General features: G+C 46.7%; 1 protein-coding gene across 38 annotated transcripts in view; it reads left to right on the top strand.

The window, feature by feature from the left end:
• KCNMA1 (potassium calcium-activated channel subfamily M alpha 1) overlaps positions 1-18,541 on the top strand; it is a 736,361-nt gene that overhangs the window by 65,894 nt on the left and 651,926 nt on the right. The window lies entirely within an intron of this gene.

The raw sequence follows: 18,541 nt of genomic DNA, 5'->3' as shown, positions 1-18,541 counted from the left end.
AACAAGAACAAAGTGTGTTTCTTTAGCCCAGGCATGAATCAAAAATAGTTGAACTTTTTTTTTTTTTTTTTTTTTGCTTAAGTTTAAAAATAAAAGAGTCACCTTTGGGCTGAGATCAAGAATGGAAAATTTCAGGGCATAAGAGTAATTTTTTTTCCCCATCTGTTCTGGTAAGGGACGATAAGGTGTTTCAATGGAAGGTTGCATGTCAACGTGGACTCTGGGTCCCTCTGCAATGTTGCTTTGCAGGGTCTACATGGTTAAGATGTTTTCAATGAAAGGCCCCTCCCTGTCCCGGCCCCTCCCTCTCCTGAATATGCAGAGGCCAGGGGAGCCACATAATTGAATATAAGCAACGAATCAGAATAGACAAAGGGGGTGGTGATTAAAATGAACAGGCTCTTCAGCTCCTGCAAAGGTGGTATTGTCACAGAATGTGCAGGTTGGCATGCCAGGTGATCAATTACTAAAGCTCTAGATTGGACAGTGGCAGGTATGTGGTGATAGCTGCCAGGCCTGGGGAACTGTACTGGCAATGAGAGTAAGGATGGGGACTCTTGTGGCTCTTCATTAAAAACAAATCTGGATAGTCCTTGACTACTGTGGTTAATTTTGAAGGGCATTGTGGTTAAAGCATTGTTTGTTGGAGATACTTTATTTTTACAGTTCAGTATTATTAAGGTATGAAGAAACTGTTTTATGTATGTCAACTTTACTGTTTCTGACGTCTTCTGAGGAAGTATACATTCGTGCAATAGACTGCCTGGGATGTTCGTTCTAAATTTAGAAGCCGCCTCCAATGGGTACTGAAATCAGTCACACAGAATTCAGGTGCTTACTCAAAAAATCTACATATGCATGAGACTGGCATCATCACTGGTGGAAATTTGGGCAGCCGAGCCTGTGTCTTAGGATCCCGGGATTGTCAGTGTGTGCCCTGTCAGCTGTGGGCTGGGCTCATGACATGTGTGTTAGTGAGTATGTATTGAGCAGAGTCAGCATGGATGGAGAAAGGGCAAGCCACCACAGACAAACCCTGAAAGCTCCAGTTCAGGAGCCCTAGGTTTTCATCTGGACCCTGACACTTACTAGCTTTGTGACCTTGGGCATGACACTTCACATAGCAGCCCTGGTTTCCTCATCAGTCAAAGTTGGGGATTGAATCATCCCCAAGCCTGTAATTGACAAAGCAGAATTCAGAGATTCCAGTAAGAACTTTAGTTCTCTTTTATCTGGGCTGTTTGTCGTAGTGAAAAGTGATAACATAATTAAACACTTCCCTTCTGGTTAAATAGCCATAGTCAAATAGGGTCAGTGTTGTAGTAGTTTTACGTGGGGACAGGTGGTAGCTACCCTTGTGGTGAACACAGCCTCACACACAGAGAAGCTGGACCACTGAGTTTCACACCTGGAACTACTGTAACATTGTGTGTCAACTATTCTCAAATAAAATCACATTTTAAACATGAAATAAAATGGCCTTTGTGTTAAGTTGTGTGAGTATCTTTGTCGTTCTGGCTTTTGCCCTGAAAGCCTCTGGACCTTCTCAGGAGGCAGCTATTAACGACTCAAGGTTTGGCACCGAGAGGGGCTTCAGCCTAGGCCCTTGTCCATCCTGATGTTCATGGTCCTGCCTTACCCGCTGTTAAATATGTTGGACATTTCCCTGGCTTATGGGCAGTCTCTGGGTGGAGTCAACATAATGATCGAACTTCTCTGGGTCTCTGTTTCTGCACCTGGAAATGGAGCTAATCATGAACAGTAGAAGTAGTTATGAGGGTGGGCTCTGAAGCCTGACCACCTGGGTTCAAGTCTCAGCTCTGTCATCCGTTAGGTGTGTGATCTTGGGCAAGTCATGTAGCCTCTCTTACCTCAAATCACTGCCTGCAAAATGGGGACTAGAATAGCACCTACTGTATAGAGCTGAGGCTGACATTAAACAATATGCATGAAATGCTTAGAATAGAACAGTCATAGTAAAAATGATGGCACTATGTATGTGTGAGATATTAACATACAGGGCTTTATCATATGCCAAGTGAGATAAAGTAATTATACATGGAGGGAGAGGATGCGTGTAAGCCCCTTACAAAATAGTTGCCAAATAGTTAACTTTTAGTCATTGTTAGCTGTTATCTAACCAGGTCCTATTGGAAAAAGAATTTTTTTTTTTTTATTAAATATAATTTATTGTCAAATTGGTTTCCATACCACACCGAGTGCTCATCCCAACAGGTGCCCTCCTCTGTGCCCATCACCCACTTTCCCCTCTACCTCCCACCCCCCACCAACCCCCAGTTTATTCTCAGTATTTAAGAGTCTCTTATGGTTTGCCTTCCTCCCTCTCTGTAACTTTTTTCCCCTTCCCCTCCCCCACGGTCTTCTGTTAAATTTCTCAGGATCCACATATGAGTGAAAACATGGTATCTGTCTTTCTCTGCCTGACTTATTTCACTAGCCATAATACCCTCCAGTTCCATCCACGTTGCTGCAAATGGCATGATTTCATTCTTTCTCATTGCCAAGTAGCATTCCATTGTATATATAAACCACATCTTCTTTATCCCTTTGTCATTTGATGGACATTTAGGCTCTTTCCATCATTTGGCTATTGTTGAAAGTGCTGCTATAGATGACATGATATTATACATGGAAAACCCGATAGACTCCACCAAAAGTCTGCTAGAACTGATATATGAATTCAGCAAAGCCGCAGGATACAAAATTAATGTACAGAAATCAGTTGCATTCTTATACACTAATAACGGAGCAACAGAAAGACAAATAAAGAAACCGATTCCATTCACAATTGCACCAAGAAGCATAAAACACCTAGGAATAAACCTAACCAAAGATGTAAAAGATCTGTATGCTGAAAACGATAGAAAGCTTATGAAGGAAATTGAAGAAGATACAAAGAAATGGAAAAACATTCCGTGCTCATGGGTTGGAATAATAAATATTGTTAAAATGTCAATACTACCCAAAGCAATCTACACGTTCAATGCAATCCCAATCAAAATTGCACCAGCATTCTTCTCGAAGCTAGAACAAGCAATTCTAAAATTTGTACGGAACCACAAAAGACCCCGAATAGCCAAAGTAATATTGAAGAAGAAGACCAAAGGAGGAGGCATCACAACACCAGACTTTAGCCTCTACTACAAAGCTGTAATCCCAAGACAGCATGGCATTGGCACAAAAACAGACATGTAGACCAATGGAATAGAAGAGAGACTCCAGAATTGGACCCACAAAAGTATGGCCAACTAATCTTTGACAAAGCAGGAAAGAACATCCAATGGAAAAAAGACAGTCTCTTTAACAAATGGTGCTGGGAGAACTGGATGGCAACATGCAGAAGAATGAAACTAGACCACTTTCTCACACCATACACAAAAATAAACTCAAAATGGATGAAGGACCTGAAAGTGAGACAGGAAACCATCAAAACCCTAGAGGAGAAAGCAGGCAACAACCTCTTTGACATCAGCCACAGCAATTTCTTACTTGACACATCTCCAAAGGCAAGGGAATTAAAAGCAAAAATGAACTATTTGAACCTCATCAAGATAAAAAGCTTCTGCACTGCAGAGGAAACAATCAACAAAACTAAAAGGCAACCGACGGAATGGGAAAAGATATTTGCAAATGACATATCGGACAAAGGGCTAGCATCCAAAATCTATAAAGAACTCACCCAACTCCACACCCGAAAAACAAATAACCCAATGAAGAAATGGGCAGAAGACATGAACAGAAACAGTGTGGAGGTTCCTCAAAAAATCAAAAATAGAACCACCCTATGACCCAACAATAGCATTGCTAGGAATTTACCCAAGAGATACAGGAGTGCTGACACATAGGGGCACTTGTACCCCAATGTTTATGGCAGCACTTTCTTTTTCTTAATATGAAATTCATTATCAAATGGGTTTCCATGCAACACCCAGTGCTCATCCCAACAGGTGCCCTCCTCAATGCCCATCACCCACTTTCCCCTCCCTCCCACTCCCCATCAGCCCTCAGTTTGTTCTCAGTTTTTAAGAATCTCTTATGGCTTGGCTCCCTCCCTCTCTAACTTTTTTTTTCCTTCCCCTCCCCCATGGTCTTCTGTTAAGTTTCTTAGGATCCATATAAGAGTGAAAACATATGGTATCTGTCTTTCTCTCTATGACTTATTTCACCTAGCATAACTCTCTCCAGTTCCATCCACATTGCTACAAAAGGCCGCATTTCATTCTTTCTCATTGCCACGTAGTATTCCATTGTGTACATAAACCACAATTTCTTTATCCATTCATCAGTTGATGGACATTTATGCTCTTTCCATAATTTGGTTATTGTTGAAAGTGCTGCTCTAAACATTGGGGTACAAGTGCCCCTATGTGTCAGCACTCCTGTATCTCTTGGGTAAATTCCTAGCAGTGCTATTGTTGGGTCATAGGGTGGTTCTATTTTTAATTTTTTGAGGAACCTCCACACTGTTTTCCAGAGCGGCTGCACCAGGTTGCATTCCCACCAACAGTGCAAGAGGGTTCCCGTTTCTCCACGTCCTCGCCAGCATCTACAGTCTCCTGATTTGTTCATTTTAGCCACTCTGGCCCGCATGAGGTGACATCTCAGTGTGGTTTTGATTTATATTTCCCTGATGAGGAGTGACGTTGAGCATCTTTTCATGTGACTGTTGGCCATCTGGATGTCTTCTTTAGAAAAGTGTCTGTTCATGTCTTCTGCCCATTTCTTCATTGGGTTATTTGTTTTTCGGGTGTGGAGTTGGGTGAGTTCTTTATAGATTTTGGATACTAGCCCTTTGTCCAATATGTCATTTGCAAATATCTTTTCCCATTCCGTCGGTTTCCTTTTAGTTTTGTTGATTGTTTCCTCTGCAGTGCAGAAGCTTTTTTTTTTTTTTTTTAAATTTTTTTTTTCAACATTTACTTATTTTTGGGACAGAGAGAGACAGAGCATGAACGGGGGAGGGGCAGAGAGAGAGGGAGACACAGAATCGGAAACAGGCTCCAGGCTCTGAGCCATCAGCCCAGAGCCTGACGCGGGGCTCGAACTCCCGGACAGCAAGATCGTGACCTGGCTGAAGTCGGACGCTTAACCGACTGCGCCCCCCCAGGCGCCCCTGCAGAAGCTTTTTATCTTGATGAGGTCCGAATAGTTCATTTTTGCTTTTAATTCCCTTGCCTTTGGAGATGTGTCAAGTAAGAAATTGCTGTGGCTGATGTCAAAGAGGTTGTTGCCTGCTTTCTCCTCTAGGGTTTTGATGGTTTCCTGTCTCACTTTCAGGTCCTTCATCCATTTTGAGTTTATTTTTGTGTATGGTGTGAGAAAGTGGTCTAGTTTCATTCTTCTGCATGTTGCCATCCAGTTCTCCCAGCACCATTTGTTAAAGAGACTGTCTTTTTTCCATTGGATGTTCTTTCCTGCTTTGTCAAAGATTAGTTGGCCATACTTTTGTGGGTCCAATTCTGGAGTCTCTCTTCTATTCCATTGGTCTACATGTCTGTTTTTGTGCCAATGCCATGCTGTCTTGGGATTACAGCTTTGTAGTAGAGGCTAAAGTCTGGTGTTGTGATGCCTCCTCCTTTGGTCTTCTTCTTCAATATTACTTTGGCTATTCGGGGTCTTTTGTGGTTCCATACAAATTTTAGAATTGCTTGTTCTAGCTTCGAAAAGAATGCTGGTGCAATTTTGATTGGGATTGCACTGAATGTGTCAGGAGGTCAGGTACTAAGGTTTAGTCTGCTGGTGAAAGTCACAGCCACACTAGAGACCACTTAAGTGCAGCTCTTGGGGGCTGAAGAGCCCGGCTCCTTAGCATCCAGGAAACCTGATATCAGGTTCCAGAGCCAGAGTCACCTCCAAGAGAAGTGAAGGCTACAGGCCACGTGGACTGTCAGTCACCTCCATGTGCCATGCTCTCCAGTGGCTTTCCTTGCATGGGTCAGTTTCCCCATCAGCAGTAGGGTGGAATTAGCTACATTGGGGCTTTCAAACTCTATTTTTTTCCCTTGAGACCCCAGGAAGATGTGTTTCCTCTCTCAATTCAATATCTACATCTGTGAAGATAATTAAGCAAAAGTTCCACATAACGGCACCTTTCTGTAGGCATACTTTCTGTTTCCTGTGCTGTTACATGCTTTTCTATTTATTGAAAAATGCCAGTTGTGAACCATGAAGTTGGTTCTGTGAGCTGCTAATGGGTCATGACATGCACTTAAAACACATGAGGCTGAATGATAGCTGAGGGCCCGTGTGGGCTGTTGTGTCGTGATTCTGCTGGGACAGTACTGGGGGGACATGTGGCTTCTTCCTCATGGGCCAGAGATGGTGTGAAATACCAGCCAGATTTTCAATTCCAGAGGTGGAGCCAGCTGCTGGTCCTTTTTTTTTTTTTTTTTCCCCTTTCCTCGAAATCAAGTGGATATTTCCATAAACTCACAGGTATGAATTAGAACACATGTGGGACTATAGTTCCTTCCCTAGCCTCCAGTCCCAGTGGGAAGGAAGGGAGGCCTATCGCCATATGGAGGACAACAGACAGTGGTTTCAAATGGTTCTTGGCATAGCGGGGTCCTCTCGCCCTTCTGCCAGGGGAGTGCAGTGGGTCAGGCTGAGCCCCGCCGACAGCGTACGTGGGGAGGGTGTTCACCTCATGTGGAAATTGCACAGCCCGAGCCCACGTGCAGTCCCGGAGTAGTGCCCACCTGCTGCTCCAGGTGCCAACTCTTGAGCTGCAGGATCCTGAGGAGGTCTGGGGTCCTGGGGTGGGGGTGGGTGGGCAGTGTGATGGTGGCGGCGGGCACGCCAGAGTTTGGAGGAGCGGCTACATACTAACATGTACAAAGTCGTTCCATAATTTCATGCCTGTGGAACTGCACCAATCTTAGCCTGATTGCGGCTGTCCCTGAGAGGCCACCAGTAGGCCGGCATGCATGTTGCCGGGCAACAAGGGCTGGGCTGACCAAAGGCAAGGGGAGGAGCTAGCCTCTGAGGCTGACATAACCATCAGGCCTTTCCCAGCATATGGCTGGAAGTCAGGCCCTCGCCTTCCCCGGGTAGCATTGGAGCCTAAATGTCCCCCGCTGCATTATGATGAAGTTATCTTGTGGGCTCGCCACCTAAGGCTTTTGGGCCACAGTGGTTTTAAGGCACTCATTAGAAAGGGGTGTTGCTTGGAGAGGCCTTGAGGCCCAGCAGCTAGTGACTCTGCCAGGGGTTCTACGGTCCAGATGCCTGGCGTGATGCTTACTTCCAAGCCTCTGCTTCGTGCCTTTATTTTGTGCCTGTGCCCTTTTCCATCTGGACAAGCAGAGACCTTACTGGAATTTCAGGACTGCTGTTGAGGCCTTTCTTGAGATGCAGCAGCGTTTCTGACTAGTGGAGGCAGGACTGTGGACAAAAGGTGCATAATTGATAGCAAATTTATTGTAGGAACCTATCTCCTTGGGACTCTTCTTCCTTAGGACACCTGTTATCCAAGGTCCTTCCTGGAACTGCATTTATGCTGGTGAACCACGGGCCAGAGTGCTCAGTTCCTTCTGTGAGGGCCTCGGCTTTCCCTCTCTGCCCTTCCCTCCCCTAGTGTCACCCTGGTCAAATAGTTCTTATGAAATAGTTTTCTACTCAGGCTCTGCTCCTGCAAGTCTGCACTCTGAATGTGGTGCCTCTTCGGTGTCACCTGACTCACGATGCGTGTCCTGACATCTGTGTTCTTATTTTTCTAAGACCAGAATTATGAACATTCCAGGAGTCATCTGGGGGGAATCTGGAGAAGCAAGAACCCACTTTGTGAGCCTTTTTCTTATCGGTACCAGGGGGATAAGAATGCGTGCTTCACTGGTTTGCTGTGAAGATCATATGAGATAGAACTTTGCAAATTATTCAGCTCAAGGTGAAAGAAAGAATTGTTATTAATTAATATATCGCTATTATTAAGAATTTCCTAGAATTTGCACACTCAAATGCTTTATTCGGCGCAATCTTTCTACAGCTGTAGATTGGGATATTAGTTTCCTTGCATACAGAATGGTGTAAATAGAAACAAAATCACTCTTCCCTGGCAGTCTGAATTTCTTAACTTGGCAAGACAGCTTAAAGTTTTTTGTAAACGCTGGGGAGGGGGACCCAGAATCACCCAGCCCCCCTGCTAATAGCACATTATTACTGTGTTTTCTGTATCTCCTGTTTATCTCTGGAAACCCTAAAGAGCATGAGAATTATATTCTCTGTCACTGCTCAAGAGTCTCCTATGAACCATATAAACGGTATTGAACTGCACACTTGTTTCTCATAAACCCAGTTGGGCTAATATTGTAGACCGTTTCTGTCACCTCTGGCTGTCTGGCTGTATTTGTACTTAGCCACACATCCTTCACGCCCAGGGCACACTGCTGGGTAGGAGAAGCCTGTGCCCTCCCAGCTGGAGGGTACTCATAACTCATGAACTCAACATTGAATGGCTAACCATGGGCCGTGACTCATAGTGTTCCTGAATGCTTTGGGGCAAGATTAAACTGCCTTTTGGCAGTGATTGACAGCTGCCAAGATTGAACTAATGAGCCCGGAGCCCCTGACTCCCTACAAACTACTCTGGGGTTGATTTCTTTGCATATAGCTCTCCCTACCTTTCAGAAACCTGCCTCTGTAGCTCCTCTGTGCTCAGTATATGTCACATCCATCTCCTGCTGTTTTGCCAGACTTAATTGCCAGAATTATCTGAGTGAGTTATTTGTATTAGTCTCCAACCAACCAGTAATTACAGCTAGAGGACCAACACATAGAACACATGCTTGTCTTCCCTGGTGACTTTCGGTCTCGGTCCTCGCAGGGCCCGTAGAGATGAGTTTGAGGCATTGGGGTGTGATTGTATCTGTGGTTGATGGGGGGCTGGAGCTGGGGAAATGCCCCAGTGATTGCATTTTCCTCATGTGTTTTTGGCTCACAGGTGTGCATCACCATGGCATGACCATTGGGTGTCAATGAAAGATGGTTCTCTGGTGTTGAGCAGGAGGCACTTAGTTGGGTGTGTTCGTGACCCTGGGATCCATGCTCATTGTGATCCTCGGTTTCGGATGGATCTGGTTTATATCTCCAGGGTCCTGGATTCTTCCTGGTGCAACGTGATCATGGCTTTGAGATGTATGAGCAGTGGCCTTGTTCTATCACTGTCTTCACCATCATCTACAACACTGACACTTCTGTAGGAGCACGTCAGAGATGACAGAGGTCTGTCACCTGAATTATGACCTTCAGTTTCTCCCAGTCACTTTGAAAAACTATACTTCCACTTTTGAAAGATGAAGAAACAGACTCAGCAAGGTTGGGTGACTTGCCCCAAATCCCCCAGATGGTAGGTAGTAGAAAGGGGCTTAGTACCTCTTTCTGAAGCCCAAGCTCTTTCTCTTTGGTCACACTATGTGTCTTTTGGAGAGGAGCAAAGAATGCTTTTTGAAAACCTGCATTTTGCTTTTGCTGCTTTATAGAATATCAGTGTTTGCCTAAGTTAGTTCTTAGGTAGTGGTGACCAAGAATCTTACTGTTCATTGGGATTTGCCTAGTTGACTCCAGCACAGAACCAGAGGCCCCAAAACACAACCAAGCTTCCTGGCTTCTCCAGCACTAACTTCATCTCGGGATGCCACCGGTGTGAGGTCTCTGCTGTGTGCAAGGGGATGGCGGGGGTGGGGGAGCTAAGTTTGGATCCCTGTACTGTTCCCTTTTCATCTGTTTAGTTTAACCTCCAAAGTCTTGTACCATGCTGTCTGTGCCAAATGGAAAATGATGTTTTTATATTGCCTCATACATCATTCTTACTCTGGCGTGGGGGCTGGGATCTTGGAACACTTCAATATACTCAGCATAGGACTCTGCTTAAAGCTACGAGAAGCTGTTAGATTTTTTTGTCGTGAGGTTGGCTGAACCCGAGTTTTACAACTAGTTTTTATGTTCTGTTCAGAAAGACAAGGTTGAAAAAAACAGGTGACACTGAGGTATCATTTGAGTAAATGATTTTTGTCTTCTCCTAGAAGGGAGGTTGGCTATTCCTTGATTCTAATTTTCAGGTTATTTCTCCCAAGATATATAGTTCTTTTTTTTCCCCCTGACCTTTGGGATCTTCATCCCTTGTAATAGTCAGAAATGGGCCTTGGTGCACGGGTTTATTTGGGCTCAAATCAAGTCTCCAGAAGCACGAAAGGCCTGTGACTTTGTCATATAATCACCCTGGCCTGTGAGGAAGGGCCCTGCTGATCTCTTTCCTGAAGTACCTCAGACACATGTGTCTATCTCTCTGTTCCCCCAGCTACCCTTCCTGAGACTGAATGTCCCCCTCTTCCTGATAAGGGGAGTTCTTTGTCTGCTCCATGTTTCTGTGGTGCACACCTGTGTGCGTGTGTGTGTGTGTGTGTGTGTGCGCAGACATGTGTGTCGGAGAGAAGAAAGGGTGAGGGAAGAGGTGTTGAAGATGAAGTCCTTGTTAGCGGACTTCATCTTCCTCAGAAGAGAAATCACCTTCACAGGATGTGGGGAGCTAGTAAAATGTCGTCACCGACCCCACTCAACCCCCCTTGTGATCAACACTTCCTGCATCTTCCTTGTTTCTCACTGTCCCCAAGTCCCCCAGGAACTGCTGGTCCAAGAGGATGCACCGTGGTGGTTGACTCTGTGGGCTTTGTGCCATGACCGTGAAGTTAGGGCCTGTCAAGGCCTGCCATCTTTGCAGATGGCAACGTTTCCGGGAACAGGAGGGCCTTGGAAAGCATGTGTGCTCGTTAGATGGAGGCAAAGACTCGCTTGGAATCTTCCGTGGAGTTTTCCTCACCTCATCAGAGAGGACTTGGTTCTCAGGAAACGTCCTCAGGGCACCTGTGACAGTTTTTCTGTTGGGCTTTCAGAGGGTTAAAGAAATAGCACACTCACCCCCAGTTGTGCAAAATCCGGCTCTGAGGATTGCTGGGGAGATTGCTCAGCTTGCTTTGAGAAGCTTGTGTTCATGCAGAGGGCCCTGGTGTGCTTCTCTTCCTGGTGTCTGTAGTGAGTGGCCCAGGCCAGTGCTTCCTGCTCGTGGCCACAAGAATCACCTGTTAGAACCTAAAAAAATAAATAAAACCCCACTCGAGAACTACTGAATTTAAACATCCAGGAGTGGAATATGAAATGTGTGTTACTTAGACCAGCCCTACAGGGAATTCTGATGACCTTCCATGCTTCAGAAACCACCAGACTCTTTACCCGTCCACTAGACAGTGGGGGAGGGCAGGAGGAGGGGTGAGGTGACACTCGGATGAGACCTTGTGTCTCTGTGGTTGCCTTGAGCTCACGTCCTGGACACCCACCTTCGTGGTAACAGCCTGCTGCTGACATTGGGCCCTGGGAGTGAGGTCAGCAGGACACCCTGATCCCCGGTGTGGGCATTTCCCTGGGAACAGCCCCAAGACAGAAGCTGCTTTCTGGGAGTGGGGTGTACCTGAGACATCACAGGTGGGCTCACTGCTGAACAATTCAGTGGTTCCTCCCAGCCACAGGGACACTCAGGCTCCGGGTAGGTGTGTGTCATGGATGAAGGGCTTGACTTGCAGTGCAGGGGGCCTGGAAAGGGCCCAGCCGGAGGCAGGCACACCACTGGACAGGTGCTCACCCTGCACCCAGTGGGGGGAGCTTTCATTCGACTGGGGAGTGCCATCCTGCCCTTGTCCTCTGTCACCTCATCCCCCAAGGGCCCCTTTCTTCAGTGTAGGGGGAGGGGTAAGCTTGGGCATGGGAAGAACCATTTATTTGTGAGGGCAGATTCAGGAACATTTAAAAGATTGATGGGCCACATTGTCAAGAAATTCAAAGCAGAAGTAGTTTTATGGAGACCCAAGGGGCAAAAAAATAAAAAAAAAAACATTTAGATTTCATCTTTCACTCAGTAATGGAATACTATTGAGAAAATTGACCTCGCCTTTTTGTCACTAAAATGTTAATGTGTGTGCTGTTTGGGGAGGAGTAATGATGCAGAGGCTGCTTTCTAACTTTTTGCCTTCTTAAGCGAACTCAAGGGCTGCATGGTGGCCTGCTGGTGGTGTTCATGACAAGAGAAAATCGTGCACAGCATGGCTCATTCAGGAAGAGTAAAACTAAGCCCTCGGGAGTGTCTGATCTCAGCACTTCTTGGTGGAAGTCCTATCACAGTGGATGCATACATCAAATCACTATAACACACACTTAAATATCTTAGAATTTTATTTGTCAGTCACATCTCAAGGAAGCTGCAAAAAAACAAAAGCAATTGTGAATACCCACATATGTTCCTAAAGAAAACTCCTGGGGCACCTGCGTGGTGCAGTCAGGTTAGGCATCTGACTCTTGGTTTCAGCTTTCAGGTCAGGATCTCATGGTTCGTGAGTTCAAGCCCCACACTGGGCTCTGTACTGACAGTGTAGAGCCTGCGTGGGATTCTCTCTCTCCCCCTCTCTCTCTGCCCCTCCCCAGAGTATGCACTGCTTTATCTTTATTTTATTTATTTATTTATTTATTTATTTATTTATTTATTTATTTATTTATTTCAATATATGAAATTTATTGTCAAATTGGTTTCCATACAACACCCAGTGCTCATCCCAAAAGGTGCCCTCCTCAATACCCATCACCCACCCTCCCCTCCCTCCCACCCCCCCATCAACCCTCAGTTTGTTCTCAGTTTTTAAGAGTCTCTTATGCTTTGGCTCTCTCCCACTCTAACCTCTTTTTTTTTTTCCTTCCCCTCCCCCATGGGTTTCTGTTCAGTTTCTCAGGATCCACATAAGAGTGAAACCATATGGTATCTGTCTTTCTCTGTATGGCTTATTTCACTTAGCATCACACTCTCCAGTTCCATCCACGTTGCTACAAAGGGCCATATTTCATTCTTTCTCATTGCCACGTAGTACTCCATTGTGTATATAAACCACAATTTCTTTATCCATTCATCAGTTGATGGGCATTTAGGCCCTTTCCACAGTTTGGCTATTGTTGAGAGTGCTGCTATAAACATTGGGGTACAAGTGCCCCTGTGCATCAGCACTCCTGGATCCCTTGGGTAAATTCCTAGCAGGGCTATTGCTGGGTCATAAGGTAGGTCTATTTTTAAATTAAAATTTTTTTAACTGAATTTTTTAAAATTTAAAATCTGAAAAATTTTAATGAAGTTTTAAAATTATTTATTTTAAATAAACTCCAGACCCCCCCCCCCCCAGTACTTGATATTTCAAACATAGAAGGGAAGTGGAGAGCTGTAGCATGGGTATACATGGGCTGTCTGCCTGCCCGGTAGACAGAGGCCTCCATGGGGACTTGTCAGAGCTGCCACCTAGAGAGTGCTCAGTGCTCAGCCTGTATCCCCCTCCCCCTCCTCCCTGTACCCATGCTATTTGTACACAGTTATTGTCTGTTCTCTGGTGAAGAAACCGACCCATATTGCAGTCACATAGCTGGTAAGTGGAGGAGGTCGGATTCAAGCCTGGAGGTCCCTGGGCTAACCACCACGTGCTAACGAGGGTCCCATCCTACACGGTGCTGTCAGCTTTCCTGCCCCACTTTGTCCTGGCAGGGCTCTCTGCTCCTAGGACATTGCTGTCTCTTTCAATGCAGTCTCTCTAGCCTTCTGCGTCCAAACCCTCTTCTTACTCTTCCGGGTTTCAGAAATGCCCGGAAATTGCAGGTTTGTCCAGGGTGTGTTTTCCCACTGAGGCTCCAGGAGGCTTGCGCTTCTGTCGCTGACAATTGACTTCCTCCTTGCCGCTTGTGGCCATTTTGGTGGACTGTGCAGGTATCTATCGTGTTAGAATTGTGGAGGGTCCCTTTGCAGAATTAACTTCCCGGAATCTCTGGAAGGAGAGGGTGACTTCTGGGTCCCCTTCTGCCATTTTAGCGATGGCTGGAATAGACGTGCTGGCCAGGCTGGACGGTAGGGACTCTGCTCCACATACACTGTGCTCAGGGGAGAAAGGGTTTTACCTGAAAGATCAAGTCTATAGCATCAGCTGAACCCTGGCTGGAATCTCAGAGCATCCCACGGCTCAGCAGAACTATTTAGTTAAGGATGCAACTTTGTAGCATGCTGTGCCAGTCACAGGGCAGGATGAATTACATTGGAAACAGTTCCTGGCCTCCTGGTGGGGCCCCCTAACTGTTGCGCGATACTTTCCTGGAAAGAGCGTTTGATTGATTATGGGGTTCAGGGGCTTCGGATTCCTGTTGGTTTCTGTTCTTTTTTTTTGTTCTGGGTCTCAGTTTTCTCATCTGTAAAATGGGGCATTAGAAACTGAGTACATAAGGTGATACTTTATTTACTTTTTTAAAGTGTATTTATTTATTTTGAGAGAGAGAGAGAGAGTGAGAGAAAGCGCTAGTGGGGGAGGAACAGAGAGGGAGACAGAGGATCTAAAGCAGGCTCTAAGCTCTGAGCTGTCAACCCAGAGCCCGATGCAGGGCTCGAACTCACAAACCATGAGATCATGATGTGGGCCTAAGTCAGACACCTAACCGACTGAGCCACCCAGTGGCCCCTCTACTGAAATTCTTTAAGGGAAGAAATGAATAAAGGTGAATGGGCTCCTCCTCTGTTACTATATAGGAGCATAATCTGAAGTCACCCTCCATGCACATGTTTACTTGATAAAGTTGTGCAGATTTTCCCTGTCATTATGTGATGTTTGTTTTTTATTTAATATGTAAATAGTATTCTCCCTACAACTTTGAATCAATTATGCTCCATTCATAAATTCCCTGAGTGGTTTTATGTGCCCTAACACCTTAAGTCTGGGAGGCAAAGCTCAGGGAGCAGGCTTGTGTCGTGCTCAGGTTGGGGGGCAGCATATGAAAGTGGTGCCCCACATGCACCACGTTTTCTGCTCGTCTCAGGGTCGTATTCTCACACTGCTTCTAGCATCTTTTCTTCATGGAATTAGTGGCGATGTCAACATCTTACCTTACAAATGCTCCCCTGTTGCATCTGTGCTCAGAAGACACACACCCGGCCCTCACCAGTCCCCAGCCTTGCCTCTGCCTAGACGCAGCCTGGTTTCCGGGGGAGAGAGGCATGCCCGGGTCTGAGATGCTTGCTTGGGAATGTTTTCCAAGGCCCCTTCCAGCTCTTATGTTCTGTGCATCTGCATGAGGTCACAAAGCTCAGACGGGCAGGCTGACACCCACATCGACATCACAGCGATATGTTAATCCAGGAGATAAAAGAGAAAGCGAGGCAGGAGAGAGCAGTGTGAAATCCCAGAGGGAGCCCGAGGCCCCAGGGAATTCCCATGGCTTCCAGCGGCAGAATGAAGATAGCTCTGGGTGCTGGCACCTCTCGGGACCAGACAGGCCCAGGTCTACAGTACAGGTGTTGAGAGAGAGGCAGCTCCAGCCAGAACCAGTATCAGATGGAGCCTCTGAGGAACCATGCTCCCATCTGGCCTGGGAAGTCTCCTGTCTCGATGCTCTATCCTCCCACCTGGATGTACCAGGACTCCCCCAAGAGGGGGCCCTGTCTCTGCCTTCATTTCCTTTCTAGTCTGCTCCACCGTGGCCCTGGTGGTGAGCGCACCAGACATGAGCATTATTGCGAGGCTCAGGAGAGTCTCTTAGATGGCTGGGGGGGTGGGTGGGTGGCAAGGGAATCCTTGCACAGTCCCTGAACCTCACACCTTTCCCTCATCTTCCATTCTCTGCCCCTCTTAGCATCCTCCTCTTCCAAAAAGGGAGCTATTATTTGCCCAAGTTACCTAGGACTTTCATCCTCCACATCGGCAGTGGAGAAAAACTCCACGTGGCCAAAGGGTAGCTCATCCTGACTTTCTCCAATTTTTACCTTTCTCTTGAGGAATTTCTCATCTGTTGCTACTTTCATAAGATACTAGTTTTAAAGGGGCACCATTTTCCTCTAACCACCGTGGCCCCAGCTTGGGTACATGGCTTCTCAGCCTTTCCTTAAATTCCTCGTGTTGCTGGACATCTGGCCTGGGACACTGAAACGGGACTTGATGGAAAACTTGGGGCTGACACTAGGGAAATAAACAGAGGGTCACAGAGCCAGGGGACTGTCTTACAGGGCATAATGTATCCCCGCCAGCGTCCTAGTCTGGGCCTCCTCCTCCATGCACAGGGGTCACTGCTCTCACTGCAGCCCACAACTAGATATCTGCCCTTCTGGAGATCCCTGGCCGGGAGGTGGCCCAGAATGGGAGATGCAGGGACCAAGTCCTTGTCAGTTGACGGCCTGTGTCCTGGGTGCAGCTGTCCTCTCCCAGAGGATGTCCATCGTCTAGGAGACGAAAGCTTCCTTTCCTCCTTCTGGGGCACTCCTGCTGGCATAGAGCAGCATGGCCTCACTCCTCTAGGTCACGATGGGAGAATTCAACATAGAAAGTTCAACACCTCCAGCCCGCATAGGAGCTATCAAAAGGGGTGGCCACTTGATTTCCTTCTCAGTACAAGCAAGACGACGTAGTGGTTATTAGATATGTACGTCCTCAGCATCAGAATGCCTGCATTTTAATCCTGTCTCTGCCTTTTACTGGTTGTGTTATCCTGAAAAAAACAAAAAACAAAAAACAAAAAACAAAACCCCAACCAACCAACCAAACAAAAAAAAAAACGGCTTCGCTTCTCTGGGCCCCAACTTGCTTGTTTGTGGAGTGTGTGTATTTATAGTGTCTTCTTCCTTGGTGTTGGGGCTGCTTGTGATTGTAGGGTTACTACATGCAAATGCCTGTGGTCAGTGACTGATTCCCAGCAGGTCTGCTGTGTGTGTGAGTCCGGTCCATAATTGGCCTGGAGCGGAGGATGTCTCCATCCGTGCTGCAAGTGTGGCAAACATGGTTTTTCAACCCATTCCTGCATGCGTTCGTATTAGGTTCTGTCCCGACCCTACAGGGTACACTCCATGAGGAAGGGCTTTTGCCCGTCTTGTTTGCCACTGTATCTCAGGTGCGTCTTGAGTCAATGTCTTGCCAGTAGTAGATGCTCATTAATTGCTTGCTGAATGACTGAGCTCTGTGAGTTAGGCATAGCAGGTAGTATTAGTCCATTTGACAGGAGGACAGGCTGAGGCCCTGAGATAGGACATGACTGACTCTTCTGAGGCTGTATGAGGCATTAGCAGCAGAGTCGGGGCAGGATCCCAGTCTCCTGAGTCCTGGTTCTGTGCACTTGCCCCCGTGTGCTGTTGCCTTAACTAGGAGTAGGTTGCCTGGAACAGGAGCGAAATAGAAGGTGGGTAGCTTTCAGGTCAACCTCCTGGATCCCCTTCCATGCTGCTGCCTGGGGCCCCTCTGTGTGCACTTACATGTGTGTATCCTGCACATCGAAAGCTCTGGAGCTTGTAGGCCAGTGGTATCTGCTGCATGGAATCCTGCTGACGGACAGCTTCTGCCCCTAGCTGATTGGGGTGGTGCAGATGACTGCTTGCTTTCCGGAAGCAGGCCTTACCTACGTGAGGCTTCAGGCTCTGCGTGTGGGCGCAGGGGGAGGCTTTGTGGTTGCACCGGGCATGTCAACCTGGCTTCCCAAAGGTGGTGCAAAGATTGCCCTTCTGTAAGTAGGATGTCTTGTCATGTGAGGCACTGGGTACCAGGCATCTTGTGTCTTTTTTGGCTTCCTATGGGGCTGCTCGGGCCCTCCAGGGCTATTTTCTCCATCCTTTCACCTCCATGCAAGGCTGTACCAAATATATTCTAGAGATGTTTTGCTTTTAAAGGGACTCAGGAAGCAGGCCCAACTACTTCTGAAAATTTTTCTAAATTGAGGGTTGCAATTTTTTTTTTTCTTGTAAAGGGCCAGGTAGTAAATGTTTTAGGTTTTATGGGCCATGCTGTTGCAACTACTCAAGTATGCCTTTGTAGCATGCAATCAGCAATAGGCAATACTTAGCAGATTAGCATGGGTTAGTTCCAATAAAACTTTTTTTACAAAAACAAATGTCAGGCCAGATTTGGCCCGTCGGCTGTTAGTTTGGCAACCCTTGTTCTAAGTGATCATCTTTAGGGTTGGCCCATTTCCTTCGGTCTTGCTGATCCTGGGTACTGCCTGAGTCAGATAATCCAAAGGGAAGGCAACTCCATGTTGATTTCACTTCTCAGTCTCTGCTTCTAAACCCTTCTCAGAATACCTGCCCAGGAGAGGTCCTGGAAACATGTGCCTTCCATGCAGAAGGCTTACTGTGTCTGGAAAGCCTGGCTCTCACCCCAAATTCCAGTTGATCTGGAAAAGCCACACAGGGGTGGGCCTGGATGGGGGGCCAGTCTGGGGTTAGGGTCAGACACTTGGGTTCTTCGTTCCATACCTCCTCACTGCCTTCCTAAAGCCAAGAAAAATGAAAGGCAAGGGCTCTGTGACCTTGGGCATAATATTTAGGGTTTAATGGGTAGGGTGAAATGTAACTGACCCGTTCTTTTCCTTTAGCCAAGCCCTGCATGGTTCCTTAATAGTTCATGGTGGGGATTGCAGGTTGGTGGGGAAGCCGTGGGGCTCCTCGGTGGTCTTGGGATAGAAGTCTGGATTCCAGGAGGTACTG

This window comes from Herpailurus yagouaroundi, unplaced genomic scaffold, assembly GCF_014898765.1.
Source record: "Herpailurus yagouaroundi ecotype Mexico unplaced genomic scaffold, PumYag 163, whole genome shotgun sequence".
Classification (NCBI taxonomy): Eukaryota; Metazoa; Chordata; class Mammalia; order Carnivora; family Felidae; genus Herpailurus; species Herpailurus yagouaroundi.
The sequence above is the reverse complement of the archived record's forward strand: the minus strand, read 5'-3'. Positions and strand labels throughout refer to the sequence as shown.